Source organism: Oreochromis niloticus, linkage group LG12, assembly GCF_001858045.2.
Source record: "Oreochromis niloticus isolate F11D_XX linkage group LG12, O_niloticus_UMD_NMBU, whole genome shotgun sequence".
Taxonomy (NCBI): Eukaryota; Metazoa; Chordata; class Actinopteri; order Cichliformes; family Cichlidae; genus Oreochromis; species Oreochromis niloticus.
In genome coordinates, this window is record NC_031977.2 from 1,717,391 (window position 1) to 1,733,671 (window position 16,281).

The following is a 16,281-nucleotide window of genomic DNA, read 5'->3' on the forward strand; positions in this document are numbered from 1 at the left end:
CGTCTTCTTATTGCATGTTTTGTTCGGGTTTCCGGCAATGTGTGAAATTACCAAAATTGGAGAAGGCATAGAAAGGGGATAGCCTAACATATGAAACAGGAACTGGCTGCCATGTAATCCATTTATTTCACCAAAGTAACCGTCTTTCCAACTATCACCTATTTAAGTGGTAACTGTAACAGAATACAGTTACTCATATTTTGTATTTTAAATACGTAACGCCGGTACGTGTATTCCATTACTCCCGAACACAGAAGATAGTGCATGTTGAAAATTTATACTGCTGGAGTAGAGTACAGGGTGGGCCGTTTATATGGATACACCGTAATAAAATGGGAATGGTTGGTGATATTAAAGTCCTGTTTGTGGCACATTAGTATATGTGAGGGGGCAAACTCCTCAAGATGGGTGGTGACCACAGTGGCCATTTAGAAGTCGGCCATCTTGGATACAACTTTTGTTTTTTCAATAGGAAGAGGGCCATGTGACACATCAAACTTATTGGTAATGTCACAAGAAAAACAATGGTGTGCTTGGTTTCAACGTAACTTTATTCTTTCATGAGTTATTTACAAGTTTCTCTTTGTTCACAGCCATTGACATGTCGAAGAGGTTAACACGTGAGGAGCGGATCGAAATTGTGTTGATATCTGGTGAACGCAGTAACCGGGTCATTGCAGCAGATTTCAATGCAAGACACCCTACGAGACCACCCATCTCCCATGCTATAGTTAGCTAACTGCTTGCTAAGTTTCGTGAAACTGGTTCAGTGTTGGATTTGCCAAAATGTGGACGCAAGAAAACTGTCACTAATGAAGAAACATCAGCGGCTGTCCTAGCTTCATTCAGCAAGAGCCCACAGCATAGCACTCGCCGCATGTCACTAGAGAGTGGCATTAGTCGAACATCCCTTCGGCGGATATTAGCTACTCACAAATGGCACCCTTACAAACTCCAGCTACGGCAGCATCTCAACGAGGATGACCCAGATCGGCGCACAGAATTTGCAGAATGGGCAAAACAAAAATTGGAACAGGACCCTCAGTTCACGCAGAAGATTTTGTTCAGTGATGAGGCAAACTTTTATGTGAATGGTGAAGTTAACAAACAAAACCACCACTATTGGTCTGACACTAACCCACATTGGATGGATCCCTCCAAGAATGTTGGAGCAACAAAAGTGATGGTTTGGTGTGGTATATGGGGTACAACGATAGTGGGTCCATTCTTCATCAATGGAAACCTCAAGGCCACTGGTTATTTGAAATTGCTACATGATGATGTGTTTCCCTCTTTATGCACTGAAGCTGGCACGTTCCCTGAGTTTTTCCAGCAAGATGGTGCACCACCACATTATGGGTGCCAGGTCCCAGCATTCCTAGATGAACAGTTTCCTGGAAAGTGGATTGGTCGTCGTGGGCAGGTTGAATGGCCCCCAAGGTCTCCCGATCTGACCCCCTTAGACTTTTATCTTTGGGGTCATCTGAAGGCAATTGTCTATGGTGTGAAGATACGAGATGTGCAGCACCTGAAACTATGGATACTGGATGCCTGTGCTGGCATTTCTCCTGCGGTGTTGCTATCAGTCTGTGAAGAGTGGGAAAAGAGGGTTGCATTGACAATCCAACACAATGGGCAGCACATTGAACACATTTTATAAGTGGTCAGAAACTTGTAAATAACTCATGAAAGAATAAAGTTACGTTGAAACCAAGCACACCATTGTTTTTCTTGTGACATTACCAATAAGTTTGATGTGTCACATGGCCCTCTTCCTATTGAAAAAACAAAAGTTGTATCCAAGATGGCCGACTTCTAAATGGCCACCATGGTCACCACCCATCTTGAGGAGTTTGCCCCCTCACATATACTAATGTGCCACAAACAGGACTTTAATATCACCAACCATTCCCATTTTATTACGGTGTATCCATATAAATGGCCCACCCTGTAGTACCATGATATGCTATGGGTCCATATCTGAACAGTTGGAAATGAGAACAGATTAGTATGTTCTGACTAGAGCTGTTAGGAACCTCAAACAAAATTATCAATCCATGTGTGCAGATTTCACCAAACATATTTAAGGTGTAGGTTATTTTCCTAGAGATTTGGTAAGGACTTACATTAACTAAACGGTGGGTTCTGAAGCTTTAACAATATCACTCTGAAATCTTCTTGTTGTACAAATTTCACATTTGGTTTGGGACAAATTGGTAGCTTCCTGGGGCATCTGAGATCCTCAGTACAGATTTTGAAGAGCGAAATACTGTTTGAATATGAAAAAATGAAAATGTAGAAAGAAAACGTAATAGCTTTAACATCTTGTGACACAGTACACCACCATTAACGACTGACCCAAAATCTCAAATGAAGAAGAAAAAGAAACAAAGGACCCAAGAGGGAAAAGAAAAGTCCCAGCATTTTATATTTTCTACCGACTGGCACAGCATATGAAACATCGGGACACACAATATTTAACATGTAACCAGACACAAGGGTAAATGTGGGCAACAACGTCAGCCACTTATTTATCTTGTAGAAGTCTATTAGGCATCTTGAGGTGACTGTCATGATGAATTGGTGCTATGTAAACTGAAATTGAATTGAACTGATTTTTTGTGACTTGATTTGTTAAATGTTCTTTTTTCATTTCATTTCATTTTCATGCTGCCATTAAGTATTGATTGGTTAGGTTTACGAACTTGGCAACTACTTTGTTACGCCTCAGTGACACATGCCTAGAGACCTGTTGGCAAACGCTGCACAACCTCCTGTCCCTCGGGAAAAATGTGTCTTCCTGGACTTTTACTTGTTGCTGGCTTTACCACATGAAACTGGTTGTGAAGCTGCACAAATAAGCACGTTTGCAGTTGCTTTGGTCACTAACAGCAGCGGGCAGACACCTCTTTGAAATCAATTTCACCAAGCGACTGCCAGCACTTATAAGATAATGAAAATGTAATTAGGTAATCAGTCAGTTCACCTACTAAAATTCACAGAGCTTGTATGCCTTAGAAATATTTAATTGGATCCTTCAAATTCGAGATATGACACTTATTGATATCTATTCTTCCATTTGGAAATGACAACTATAAAAGGCTCAGTTAGTACTTTAGTGATAATTTAAATAACTACTGAAGGTTGTGAAATAGAGCTTAGCAAATACATTTGTCATGGTGGCACATTTCTTACTGTATGTGACTGCTCACAACAGGTAGCGTATGCTCACTGCAGGTACTGTCATCACACAGTGATAAATTTTTCATTACCTGTGTTTCTCAGAAAAGAAGTAAAGTGACTGGTAGAGTATCTGTTCCTGTACCCAGGGGAACACTGTTTTGCTCTGCAATTCACTCACTTTCATAGATGACTTGGCTGAGTTCTCCTGGGGAATGGGAGCACAGAGACACCCTTTGGAGAAAATCCTTGCTTCTTCCCTGTGATTTAAGGGAGTTGTGTGAAGATCAAAGCCTTGGTCCCAGTCCCTGTAGTCTCCACTGTTTAGAAGGGGAAAGTCAGGGGTGCTGGGAAATGGATGACCCCAGGGGGGAATCCGCCAAACAGCTGAAAAAGGCTCTCCAAAACATACTGCAAGGTAAATGTACGTCAGTCGTCCTGACTTCTGTTATATTCTGCATCTGTAGGTGTGTTGTTGTACAAGGGAGTTGTGTCAGCTTCATCATATGATGTGTATGTGTTGATTCTATTGTGCACATGTGTGCTTGGGGCAAGGTATGGAAAGGTCAGTACAGGATAACAAGTATTAGGAAGCGTTGCTTTGTTTTTCACTTCATATAGAAGTTGATCATTAGTTGAAAACTTGAATTCATCAACCTCCAGCATGTCCCCTGTGAGGAAGCCTGTGAAGTTCATCTTAATGAACACCCTCACCCCACCCAGCTCCACTGCCGTCATGCTGTACAGACTTACACGGGGATAGAGAGTAGGAGGCACACATCATGCATGGAAGGAAATAATGCACTCTTGCTTATCGATTTTGTGTTGCTTAACAATTCCACGAGTAGCCCAGAGTGCAGATCCCTCTTACCTTGATAGGTGTGTTAATACCATCTGCATGGTGGGTAACCCCTACCGCCTGTATGAAATACGCCCCCACCTCTGCGCTGCTCCTCACCTGCTCTCTCAGGGAGCACTGAGGGGGAGGACCATCCCTGCTAATTAATAATTCACCCCAGGCCAAACTTCCTCCCCAGTGGCTCCACGTGATTACAGCAAGCAGCCAGAAGTCAAGGTTAGTAGTAATGATAGAACAGCGCAACAACAATAACTAGCCCAGGATTGGCCTTCCCACTGGTGGATAGGAAGGAGTCAGAGATGAGCAAAGAATGAAGCCTACACTGGAGTTTACAGAGAGGGGGGTTTAATGGTGTGAATGTGGAGTGGGTGGGAGGTGGGCGAAGGGGGAGTGGTGTTTAAGAGACCTGCATTAGGCCCTGTGCAGGAGTTTTTTGGATAGGCTGTCTTAGAAGTATGGTGTAAATTAATGCAGAGGTCTTGGAGAGTAAATATTGAATAAGTGCAGCTCAATGGAGTTGAAAATCAAAAGCATCTCCTCGGGAGCTGTTGGCCTCCGAAAATCGTGTGCTGGTTTGCTGACCTCTGCATTAGCATTATTTTAACAGAGAAGATGGGAGGTATGTTGGGAGAGTAGAAGAGAAGGTTGTGGGGCGAGGCAGGGGGGACATGCGGTGAACATTAAGAGAGAGAGGAGCAAAGTCTGCAAGGCCAGGGTCCTTCTACTCTCCCAGATTCTTGCCGCGCACTCACAATGAACATGAGGAGGGAAGAAGAAGAGGAGGGGTGTAAGGGTTACTAGCAGCCAGCAGCCATCAGGAGTGCCAAGGCCTGAGGCCCTGACTAGCAGACTCACTGAGTAAAGCCTTGACTCTGTGCAATAACACAGCCCACACTCTGAAAGGGAGACCTGACCTAAGACAGATTTTTGGCAGAGTTCTAGTTTTACATGAGTAGAGCTTGGCCAAGTTTTAACCCTGGACACGTAGCTTTTTAACTTTGGATACCAGGCTGTTAAAGATCTCAAAGAGCATGTTGCTCCTGCTCATATTTCACAACATCTGTCATGATCGATTACGGAACAAGTGCTAAACCACGTATCCCATGTCCAGGAGGCAAGTTCTGCCTCAGAATGATCACAGTGATTTGTAGGTTTAAAGTTTTCAACTCTACCCTGGTATGATCACATTTGGTGCACAATAGAAGCAAAATTTAATTCAGAAATGGTTCTTTTGTTTGCAGTGTTTTTTTCCCTAAGAGTAATTCTACACTATGCAAGTTGCAGTTCAGGGATCAGTGAGGAGAGACTCTTGCAGTGTACTCATACCACTGCCAATGTAGTGAAGTCATAAGGTAAAATGAGACAGACATCACATTATTCATTGGTGAAGATGAAGAAAAAGACGAATCAAAACTAAGAGTCATATACTTACCTACAACCTTCCTATTTAATGTAATGTGCGAAAGTCATTATGCATAAGCAGCCATGATCCCTCAAATAATATGTGTTGCTAAATGGTAAATGCAGAAAAGTTTGCATTGTGCTCCTTTGTGAAGCTGTTTTTAGCCACAGTGGTAACCATTTGTTCTGCCTATCTGCGCTCTACATGGACATCTTCACCTGTTTTTACCCCTTAATGGCTGAAGAATTGTAAAATATAATTGTTAACTTATTACTTACTAGTTAAATAAATATCTACTGTATTACCAAAAATTAATTCCTATTAGCTGACAATGACATGTGATAGAGGAATTTTTTAAACAATGGCTAACTATCAATATCTTCACGGGGGAAAAAATGAATGACAAATGAAGGTGGAATGATGGCAAAACGGTTAGACGTATTACATTCAGATATTCTCACAGTTGTTAATCTGTAACAACTATAAGTGCTACTGAGCCTGTGTCAACTTAACTGTTTTATTAGATCAGAAATAGGCAGATCTGCTGTCTGCTCTCCACCATGGTCAGCTTTCCTTGCTAATGATTAAAATGAGTTCCTAACAAGTTCTTCAAACTCCATCTTCTCTACGGTTTGTGACATTTTCTTGTCACGAACCGGGCCGTACGGTCATGACAAAGAAAACCCCAGACATGGTTAGGAATGTATTTCAAGCTGCTTTATTCTTTTAAAACAAATAAAACAAAAAAGAAACCCTACTGTCAAAAACAAACAGTGGTGTGTGTAATCAGTATCATCAGTAGTATGTGAAGGAATGGATGAGTGGAAGATGATGCATGTAATAGTGTCAAAAGCAAAAACCAAACCTAATGCAGCCAGAGTCCAACCTGGTGTCTCAGAGCCAACCAAAACTATGCCCTAAAGGCTTTTTATATTGAGTCCTGGCACACTGGCCCAGGTGTTGCCAGTGTCACTGATTGTAAACAGGAACTCCGCCTCTCCAATGCCTGCAAACAAGACACACATGAGCCAAAAGGAAGGCAGGGTGCAGTGGGTCATCACAACACATGTTGATCAAGGTGATTAGTAAGAGGAAATCCATCTGTTATGCTGATAAATCACTGAAGCTCATTTACTTGCTCATTCTAGTGTTGTTGTCACACAAAGCACAGATTGTAACTGATCTCAGAGCAGTGAAAGCAGAGCCAGCAGCAGCTTGCCTTACATGCTGAAAGACCAGAGGTTTGTATGTGCAAATTACCAAAAAAAGAGTGTCTCAGCTTGCCCAGCTTGTCATTCTTAAAAGGACACAGACACACGGGCATAGTAGAGAGAGCTACAGTTTCCTCTGAGTACAAAACAAGTGCAGGTTCCAGCGAAAACAGCCAACTGAGGCCCCAAAGATACAGTAATGTAAAGGATGGACGCAAATAGGTGAGGTGCTTTATGACAGCGCTGTGTGAGATGAAAAGAGAGAGATCCCAACAATCATATGACCCCAGCAAGCACTTTGGTGACAGTGGGAATGACAAACTCCCTTTTAACAGGAAGAAACCTCCGGCAGAACCAGGCTCAGGGAGGGGCGGGGCCATCTGCTGCGACCGGTTGGGGAGAGAGAAGGAAGACAGATTTGGCAAGGCAAGCACTGTTTGCCTTGCTTTCCCTGACACAAACACCACTGACTCACAGCAATATTACTAACTTGCTAAATATTTAGCAGGTTGTCACGTTCATCGTCCTATAACCTCCTTTCTATTCAAGTGAGGAAGTAGGAAGTTACAGTATATAGAATGCTTTCAACCCTATATTAAGTTAAAATGTATACTACTTTTTGAAATACACTTGTGCTGTTATCTGTACTTTTTGCCCACATACTATGTAGTCTAGTTGTGCACTTGTTTTAATTAATAATTTGTATTTGACTTTTTGGTACAAAATACTTCAGCGGTGACGATGGCAGCTCCAGGAGCCATTTGAACTTGCAGGCTATGTGTCCTATTAGTGGTCATGGGAAGCAGACACATCATCTGTCTCCACATCCTTTTTCCTAAAAGGGAAGAATGTCAAGCAAATCATTTCAATTATTGGAGTGCCTGTGGATTTGCACTATACATGCAGCAGTACAGGGTAGCTATGAGTTTCATTAACATGGAGGGTGGTCTTTAACCAGTGCTAGTCGTTTAACTGGTGCTCAGTGGCAAGCATGTTTTAATCCACCAGTGAAGGGTAGTTCCTTTAAAACAGATGAAAGACAAGATATGCAAGAGTGTTTAAAATTTCATGTCAGATTTATAGACTTAGGCCTTTTCTTTCATGTATTAATAAGCCTACTGAACATCTGAGCTAAGAGATTATGGACTGAAATCAGCCTAAATATGAATAAGTCAGTTCGTGTTAATGTGATTTGGATCTCTGCTTTTCATCTTCCTTAGTGTCAGAGGAGAAAGAGTGGGAATCATTATAGGGATCGGGTGATGAGGCCCCTGCTATTTCAAACAAACCTCATCCCTGGCGTCTGCTATAAGGGCCTCAACATTAAGATGCATAAAGTTTGGAGGAATTTGTCGGTGTGTGTGTGTGTGTGTGTGTGTGATTCCTTGTTGATTATATTCTGTATGTCAAAATGGGATTCTAGTGGGAAAACTACTTACGAGGACAGGAGAGATCAAAACTGTGCTTGTTTTGTTTACTGGGTTTGGAAAATTTTGGCTGAATTTCCACAGTTGTTTCCACCATTTCTCTGAGCTCTGCCCAGTAATATCAGCTGTCTTGTGCTACTGGTACCTGGTAATAACTACATAACTGGGATAGTAAGCCATGTAAAGAAGATAGCCCACTTTTTTAATTACAAAAAAACCCCTGAAGATAAAATATGGTGCATTTATTAAAATATACCATCTGAAATCAGACTACATATTTCTTTGAATAGGTTAAGAAGCTCCAAGCAGACTGTCCTCCTTTAAAAATCATCCTCATAGGTCATTCCACAGGTACATTTTTACAAGCAATAAATACATTTTAAAATTCAGCAATTTTATCAAGAAAAATAAATCTTTGAGTCCAAATGTAAAATCTAATAAATATAAAATAACTGGTCATAAAGCATGTATAAATGTATAAATGTATAAAGGCATAAAGATTAACAATTGTCTGTGAAGCTGGGTTTAAGAAATAATTGCTTAATGTTCTTTAGAGAACATAATTAGTGCCAGTGAATGTAAGTGAAGGAGAGTGTAAAGTGGAATTCTTTCTCCTGCGGACATGCTGATGTATTTTATTTCCGATTGTGCTTCGGTAAGAAATTTAGTTATGTTTGTGGTGTTTTGTGCATGTAGCAACGACTAATGCTGTAAACTGTCTCCTGGGTGTTTGGGAAAAGAGATTATTCTATTGCATGAAATAACTTTTCCAGCTGAATGTGCGGCTTGGTACACACAGGCTGGCAAGGAAAAGTCAAAGTGTCGGACTCCAGCTTCTCTGGTGCACCTGACTCAGGCAAGCTGTCATAGACACTGTCCTCATTCATAAGGTGCTCTACAAACCCAAATATTACGGCTAGCAAGTGGATTTTCCCGTTTCAGTTCATCTACCCTAACAACTGAGAACTACTTACTGCTTAACTCTTCCACACCCTTTGGTAATTTTGACCTGCCGTAAGCCTCTTTCTTTCATCTTGGTAAGTTGTTCTGTTCTTTGTCTTCTTTTTCTTTTTCAATCACCAACTTTTGCACAATGGACTATTCCCCAAGACCAAAAGCTCCCTACCTACCGACAGTACAGCACAGCACATGTTCTCCATATATACTTACATCACATTCAACACATGTTTTGCACTTTCCAGTCCCTCTTCACAGGGCACACCTGACACCTCTTACTCGCTTGGGAAACCCCACGAATGAGCAGAACTACAACCTACGCTTGTTTTGCTTGCTGGCCATCCATTCTGGTTTGAATTCTTGCCAAGTAGCTGGATTTGGAGTAGAAGGCAACATGCCGGGCATGTACTGGCAAAAGAATCAGAATCAGAATGAGAATACTTTATTGATCCCTAGGGGAAATTATTTTTGGTTACAGTGCTCCAGTATAAACAAACAGTAACAAAGACAGACAATACACTAAGTAAGAATAGCACAATATATACATACATATATATACATAAAAGTCACTTATTAATAAATAGCTGAAAAAGGAAGAACATGTGCAAAAAGGGTGTAGCTATTGCAGTAAACAGTGTGTTAGATGGATGAGTTGTACAGAGAGATGGCCACAGGCAGGAATGATTTCCTGTGTCGTTCAGTGGTGCTTTTCAGTAATCTCAGTCTCTCACTGAACGTGCTCCTGTGACTGACCAGCATGTCATGGAGTGGGTGGGAGGTGTTATCCAACATTGTCTTTATCTTGGACAACATCTGCCTCTCCGACACCACCTTGAGGGAGTCCAGCTCCATCCCCACAACATTACTGGCCTTACGAATCAGTTTATCGAGTCTGTTGACATCTGCGAACAAAAAGGGACAGCGACCTGGTTGTTTGGTGGGGGTAGAAAGAAAGAAAGAACATAAAAACAGAACATCCTCCTCCAAACCATCAACGTGTCTTTTAGACCCCATTCCTACAAAACAGCTCAAAGACGTCCTGCCATTAATTAATGCTTCAATCTTAAATATGATAAACCTATCTCTAATAATCGGCTATGTACCACAGGCCTTCAAGCTGGCTGTAGTTAAACCTTTACTTAAAAAGCATCTCTAGACCCAGCTGTCTTAGCTAATTACAGGCCAATCTCCAACCTTCCTTTCATATCAAACATCCTTGAAAGAGTAGTTGTCAAACAGCTAACAGATCATCTGCAGAGGAATGGCTTATTTGAAGAGTTTCAGTCAGGTTTCAGAGCTCATCACAGCACAGAAACAGCTTTAGTGAAGGTTACAAATGATCTTCTTATGGCCTCTGACAGTGGACTCATCTCTGTGCTTGTCCTGCTAGACCTCAGTGCAGCGTTCGATACTGTTGACCATAATATCCTATTAGAGCGATTAGAACATGCTGTAGGTATTACAGGTACTGTGCTGCAGTGGTTTGTATCATATCTATCTAACAGACTCCAATTTGTACATGTAAATGGAGAGTCCTCTTCACACACTAAGGTCAGTTATGGTGTTCCACAGGGTTCAGTGCTAGGACCAATTCTGTTTACATTATACATGCTTCCCTTAGGCAGCATCATTAGAAGACATAGCATAAATTTTCACTGCTATGCAGATGACACGCAGCTCTATCTATCCATGAAGCCAGGTAACACACACCAATTAGTTAAACTGCAGGAATGTCTTAAAGACATAAAGACCTGGATGGCCGCTAACTTTCTGCTTCTTAATTCAGATCAAACTGAGGTTATTGTACTCGGCCCTGAAAATCTTAGAAATATGGTATCTAAGCAGATTCTTACTCTGGATGGCATTACCTTGGCCTCCAGTAACACTGTGAGGAACCTTGGAGTCATTTTTGACCAGGACATGTCCTTCAACGCACATATTAAACAAATATGTAAGACTGCTTTCTTCCATTTGCGCAACATCTCTAAAATTAGAAATATCCTGTCTCAGAGTGATGCTGAAAAACTAGTTCATGCATTTATTACTTCCAGGCTGGACTACTGTAATTCATTATTATCAGGATGTCCTAAAAACTTGCTGAAAAGCCTTCAGTTAATCCAAAATGCTGCAGCAAGAGTCCTGACAGGGACTAGAAAGAGAGAGCAGATTTCTTCTGTTTTGGCTTCCCTTCATTGGCTTCCTGTTAAATCCAGAATTGAATTCAAAATCCTGCTCCTCACATACAAGGTCTTAAATAATCAGGCCCCATCTTATCTTAATGACCTTGTAGTACCATATCACCCTATTAGAGCACTTCGCTCTTGCACTGCAGGCCTACTTGCTGTTCCTAGAGTATTTAAAAGTAGAATGGGAGGCAGAGCCTTCAGTTTTCAGGCCCCTCTTCTGTGGAACCAGCTTCCAGTTTGGATTCGGGAGACAGACACTATCTCTACTTTCAAGATTAGGCTTCAAACTTTCCTTTTTGCTAAAGCATATAGTTAGGGCTGGACCAGGTGACCCTGAATCCTCCCTTAGTTATGCTGCAATAGACGTAGGCTGCCGGGGATTCCCATGATGCATTGAGTTTTTCATTTCCAGTCACCTTTCTCACTCACTATGTGTTAATAGACCTCTCTGCATCGAATCATATCTGTTATTAACCTCTGTCTCTCTTCCACAGCATGTCTTTATCCTGTCTTCCTTCTCTCACCCCAACCGGTCGCAGCAGATGGCCCCGCCCCTCCCTGAGCCTGGTTCTGCCGGAGGTTTCTTCCTGTTAAAAGGGAGTTTTTCCTTCCCACTGTCGCCAAAGTGCTTGCTCATAGGGGGTCATATGATTGTTGGGTTTTTCTCTGTATCTATTATTGTACTATCTACTGTACAATATAAAGCACCTGTTGTTGTGATTTGGCGCTGTATAAATAAAATTGAATTGAACTGAATTGAATTGAGAACAGAACTGTTGCACACTTAGAACCACACAAATATTTCATTTCACATACACACCACATTTTTTCTTTTTTATCTTTTCGTTTTTTCTTTTCCTTTCCCATTTCATTTTTTGTGTTTTTACCTCTGATTATTTCATATGTAAAAATGAGGAGAAAGTCTGATGCGTATCAAAAAGAATTGACCAAAAAAAAGAAAACAAAAGAAAAAATTGACAGATTTTTGAGTCAAATCCAGAAGGCTTACAAGGTTACAGCTACACACATGAGACAATCAAGCACATTGGTAACTTAAGAGTAATGAGATGAAACGAAGTCACAGACAAACAAATGAAGTCAACCCAGTGGCTAGGCATACAAGACAAAATACAACAGAATGTTTCAAAATCACAACGACGTAGCAAGATACGAGGTTATATTAAACAAGAAATCAAAATATAAACAATTCCACATACAAACACAAACTAGATTACAAAAAACACCAAGAAAGAATGATTAAATAAAGAGGCATTTCTATAATAAGGAAATACCTAAAGGCTATAACTAAGAATGTCAAAAAACCCAATTAGAGAATGTTAATAAATAAAACCCAGGATCATATTGTCATGGTTCGGCTGAGTGGCAGTGTTTTTCGACAGAGCTGTGGTCTCCACCTCATCATCTCAACTGTTGTCCACACCTAGTGGTGATTCCAGCTGGCTGTAACTAAGACCAGCGGACCCAACTAGTCTTTACCAGTTCGTCTGCTAATACACGTTAGTGCTTGGCAGTCTTGCTCCATATTGAATTTGAGTACTTGTTGTATACTGTTCCTCTTGGCTTATCATGGCATCACCTCCCCGCTGCCGGAACCATTCCACAGCGAGTTAGATTGGTGTTTGTTTTGTCTTTTTGGCCTGTTTCTACCTGCACCAATGATGAGTTCCTCAAGGAGTTCAACAAGTACTTTGCTCACCCAGTGCTTGAAGGCAACGCAGTGAAGAAGCTGTTGAGTCAACAGAACCCAAGTTGTATACTATGCAAAACAGTATATCCAACGTATAGTAGCAGGATGTAAGATGTAAGCTGGCAAAGTGTACACTAAGAGGCACAACAAAGTGGCAGAACAGTATACTGGAACATCTATGTCGCATATGGACTAGAAGTCCCTAAGTCTCAACTGGGGACACCATCTTTGATGGCTAAGAACAACAGAGCAGAGATTGTGTGGGATTTTGATTTCCAGACAGACAAGTAGCTGCTGGCTGACCAACCAAACATAGTGTTGGCTGACAGGGAGGAGAAGGCCATGCATAGATATGGCAATCCCAGCAGATAGCAACATCAGAAAACATGAGTATGAGAAAATAGAGAGGCACCACAGCCTGAAGGAACAGTTGGAGCAGTTATGGAAGGTAAAGTCTGAAGTGGTCCCAGTGGTAATAAGAGCGTTAGGAGCTGTAACCCCAAAACAGGAAGAGTAGCTGCAGCAGATTCTAGTCAACTCATCAGAGGTCTCTGTCTATAAGAGTGCAGTAATTTAATTTCAAAATACTGTTTGCATTGTCAAATATCATCCTTTCTTTACTCTTTACTGCTACAACCAGCTGATGCACATTCCTACTTCTTTTTCATAGAATGAAATTACTGTGTATTTATGCAATGCAATTGTAAAACACTAGTGCCAGGATTGCTCCCACTCAACACATGGTCCCTCCCCACCCATATCCAATATGGAAAAACCCCACAAGAAACACCCCTGAGTGGAGGATGGTGATGATAACGGCATTCTTGGTGTTCACCTTATTTTTGTATCTAATTTGATTAGCTTCTAAAGTACCTTATCATGATTCATTTGTAAGTAACATATATAATGAGTTCTCGTTGCTGGAACTTGATCAGAGCCATATGGCCATATGGAGTGTGTATAAGAGCTCTATTATTAAAATATTACATTACTGGCTTTTAAAGGGCCAATTAACCATGTTCAGTGACTCTTCAAATAACTTCAAATGACCAGTCAGAAAGCAGTGGTCAACAATGTCATGATGAGTATAAGCTGAAAACAACTTCTGAATATCAGGAAAAAAAAATTGTGTTTTGTTTTGTTTTTGGGGGGTTATTGGGTTTTTTGACTGAAATGTAGATTCTGACTTCCAGGATTTTAAGGGATGGAACGATTATTTTTTTTCGAAATAGTGAAGATGGTGGGTGGCTGACTGTTTGGTAGTGTGTCTTATTGTCACACTGCCCCAATAGTGCCTGGAGCACCCTGGCCCAACCTTGGTTCACCCTATCTCTCCGATGCTCCCACCAAGTCCCACGGGGAGGCTTCAGCTGGTGAAAATCAGCAGATATGGAGCTTTCAGGGAACACAATGAGAACTGCAGAGCTCCTGTGGTTTTAAATAGAGGGAGTGCCCCCGGCTCAATTACTGTCTTATGGAAAGTGGAAGAGCCATAATTGAATGTGACACAAGCAAGCTGTGTGCACTTGGCTGTGGCAGCGCATCTCACAGTCAGAATGCAGCTCTGACAGCGATCTGTCGGATTGTGCACACACCAACAACATAGATGCACAACCAAATTGGTGGAGACATCATTAAAGTCACACAAAGCATTTTTATAGTGCGAAAACACACCTGTCTGATCAACCTAAGACCATAAGAAAAGCAGCAACAGAAAAGTGGGGCACCTTTGCAGGTTCACTATATCTTCCTAAATTAAACCGTCTCAGTACTCATCCCTCAGAGCAAGAGATGAGTCCAAAAATGCCTGAAATCCCAACGCTGACTAACAACGGCATTCCATGTGTTGGTTACTGATCTCACCTGATAAGATTTGAGAGAAATTAAGTTCAAAACTGTATAAGAAACTGCAGAAATAGAAACTGTGTTTTCAGTTAACTATTTTCACCTCTTTTTGTCCAACTTCAAAAATAAAGCTGCCAACCCTTAAAAATCTTTCACATGTTAATCTCAGCCTGGAAATTATCAATCAATTTCAAGTTTTGGTAGGAAGGCAAAACCAATTAGTAATAGTAGCAAAATACCTTAGTAACAATGTGATAACCTGCTAGAAATAAGAAGGTAATGCCTGTGAATTTGAATTTTCACATTTTTATACAGAGTTTAAATTGTGATAACCTCATATTAAGGTAATATTGGCTGATGTTTTAGCATATTTGGATAGCATTACTATATTATAATGCTTGAATTAATCCTACCTTTGGTTCCCAGCATTCTGCTTTGCATAAAAGTAATCATGTAAATATTACGTTCAATGCTCCACAGTGATTCTAAACCTTGTGGAAAGCCTTCCCAGAAAAGCTGAAGCTGTTATAGCGGGTGGGCTTACAACACATTAAACTCTATAGATTAAGAATGGGATTTCACTCAAGTCCATGTGTGAAGGCAGATGAACGAATACTTTTGGCAATGTAGTGTACATGACAACTTCAGTCCCTTATCTATGTCTACACAGGATATGTCACAGTCAGCCACATCAGATGTGCAAAATAAACTTCATGTTCTATGAAACAAGCTGTTTTACTTCATTTCTGACTCCTGTTAAGCCAACTCTCTTCTGATTGGCTGCTGCTGGCAAACAGAAGGCTTGAGCAGCAGGTCAATGGGAGGTCAACAGGTCAACACAGCCTGAGCTGTGTAACTGAGATAACCTTATTAAGAAATTATTCTCTTTTTGACATCGTACAGAGGCAAGAGTAGAATCCCACTGAGGTGACCCATCAGGTACTGTGATATGAAAAAAACACAAGAACAAATGATTAGCCAATCAGCATCATCGGGTGCCATTATCAAGCTGTGCTCCAGGGCTAAGTAATAAGAGGAATAAGAACAGTGAAAGAATGCATAATAACACCAATAATTGCCTTACATATTGACACATTGTAATTTGTCAATATGTAATTTAATTTAAAACATTACCTCTGGGCAGATACATTGGTCTCTCCTCTACAACCACTAAAGTTGGTTAGACTGTCAAATGAAAGTAGAAAAAAGTCAAAATGAGTTCACTCCGGCCCGATATGAGGCAAGTTTTTTTTGTTTCTCTGTTTGTTTGGTTTTTGTCTTTTTGTTGTTATATCATTCAGGTCATATGCAAATATGCACATTTGCACTAATCGGTTTGCCACATAGTTTGTATAGCTCCTAAGACTTTTTGTAAATTGTCTTTTTCTTTTTATCTACTTCTTTTATCTTGCATGAAGAAAACAAAGTGAAGCGGAGTCAAATTCCTTGTTTGCTCACATAAACTTGACCAAATAAAGATGATTCTGATTCTGATTGTTTGTCGTT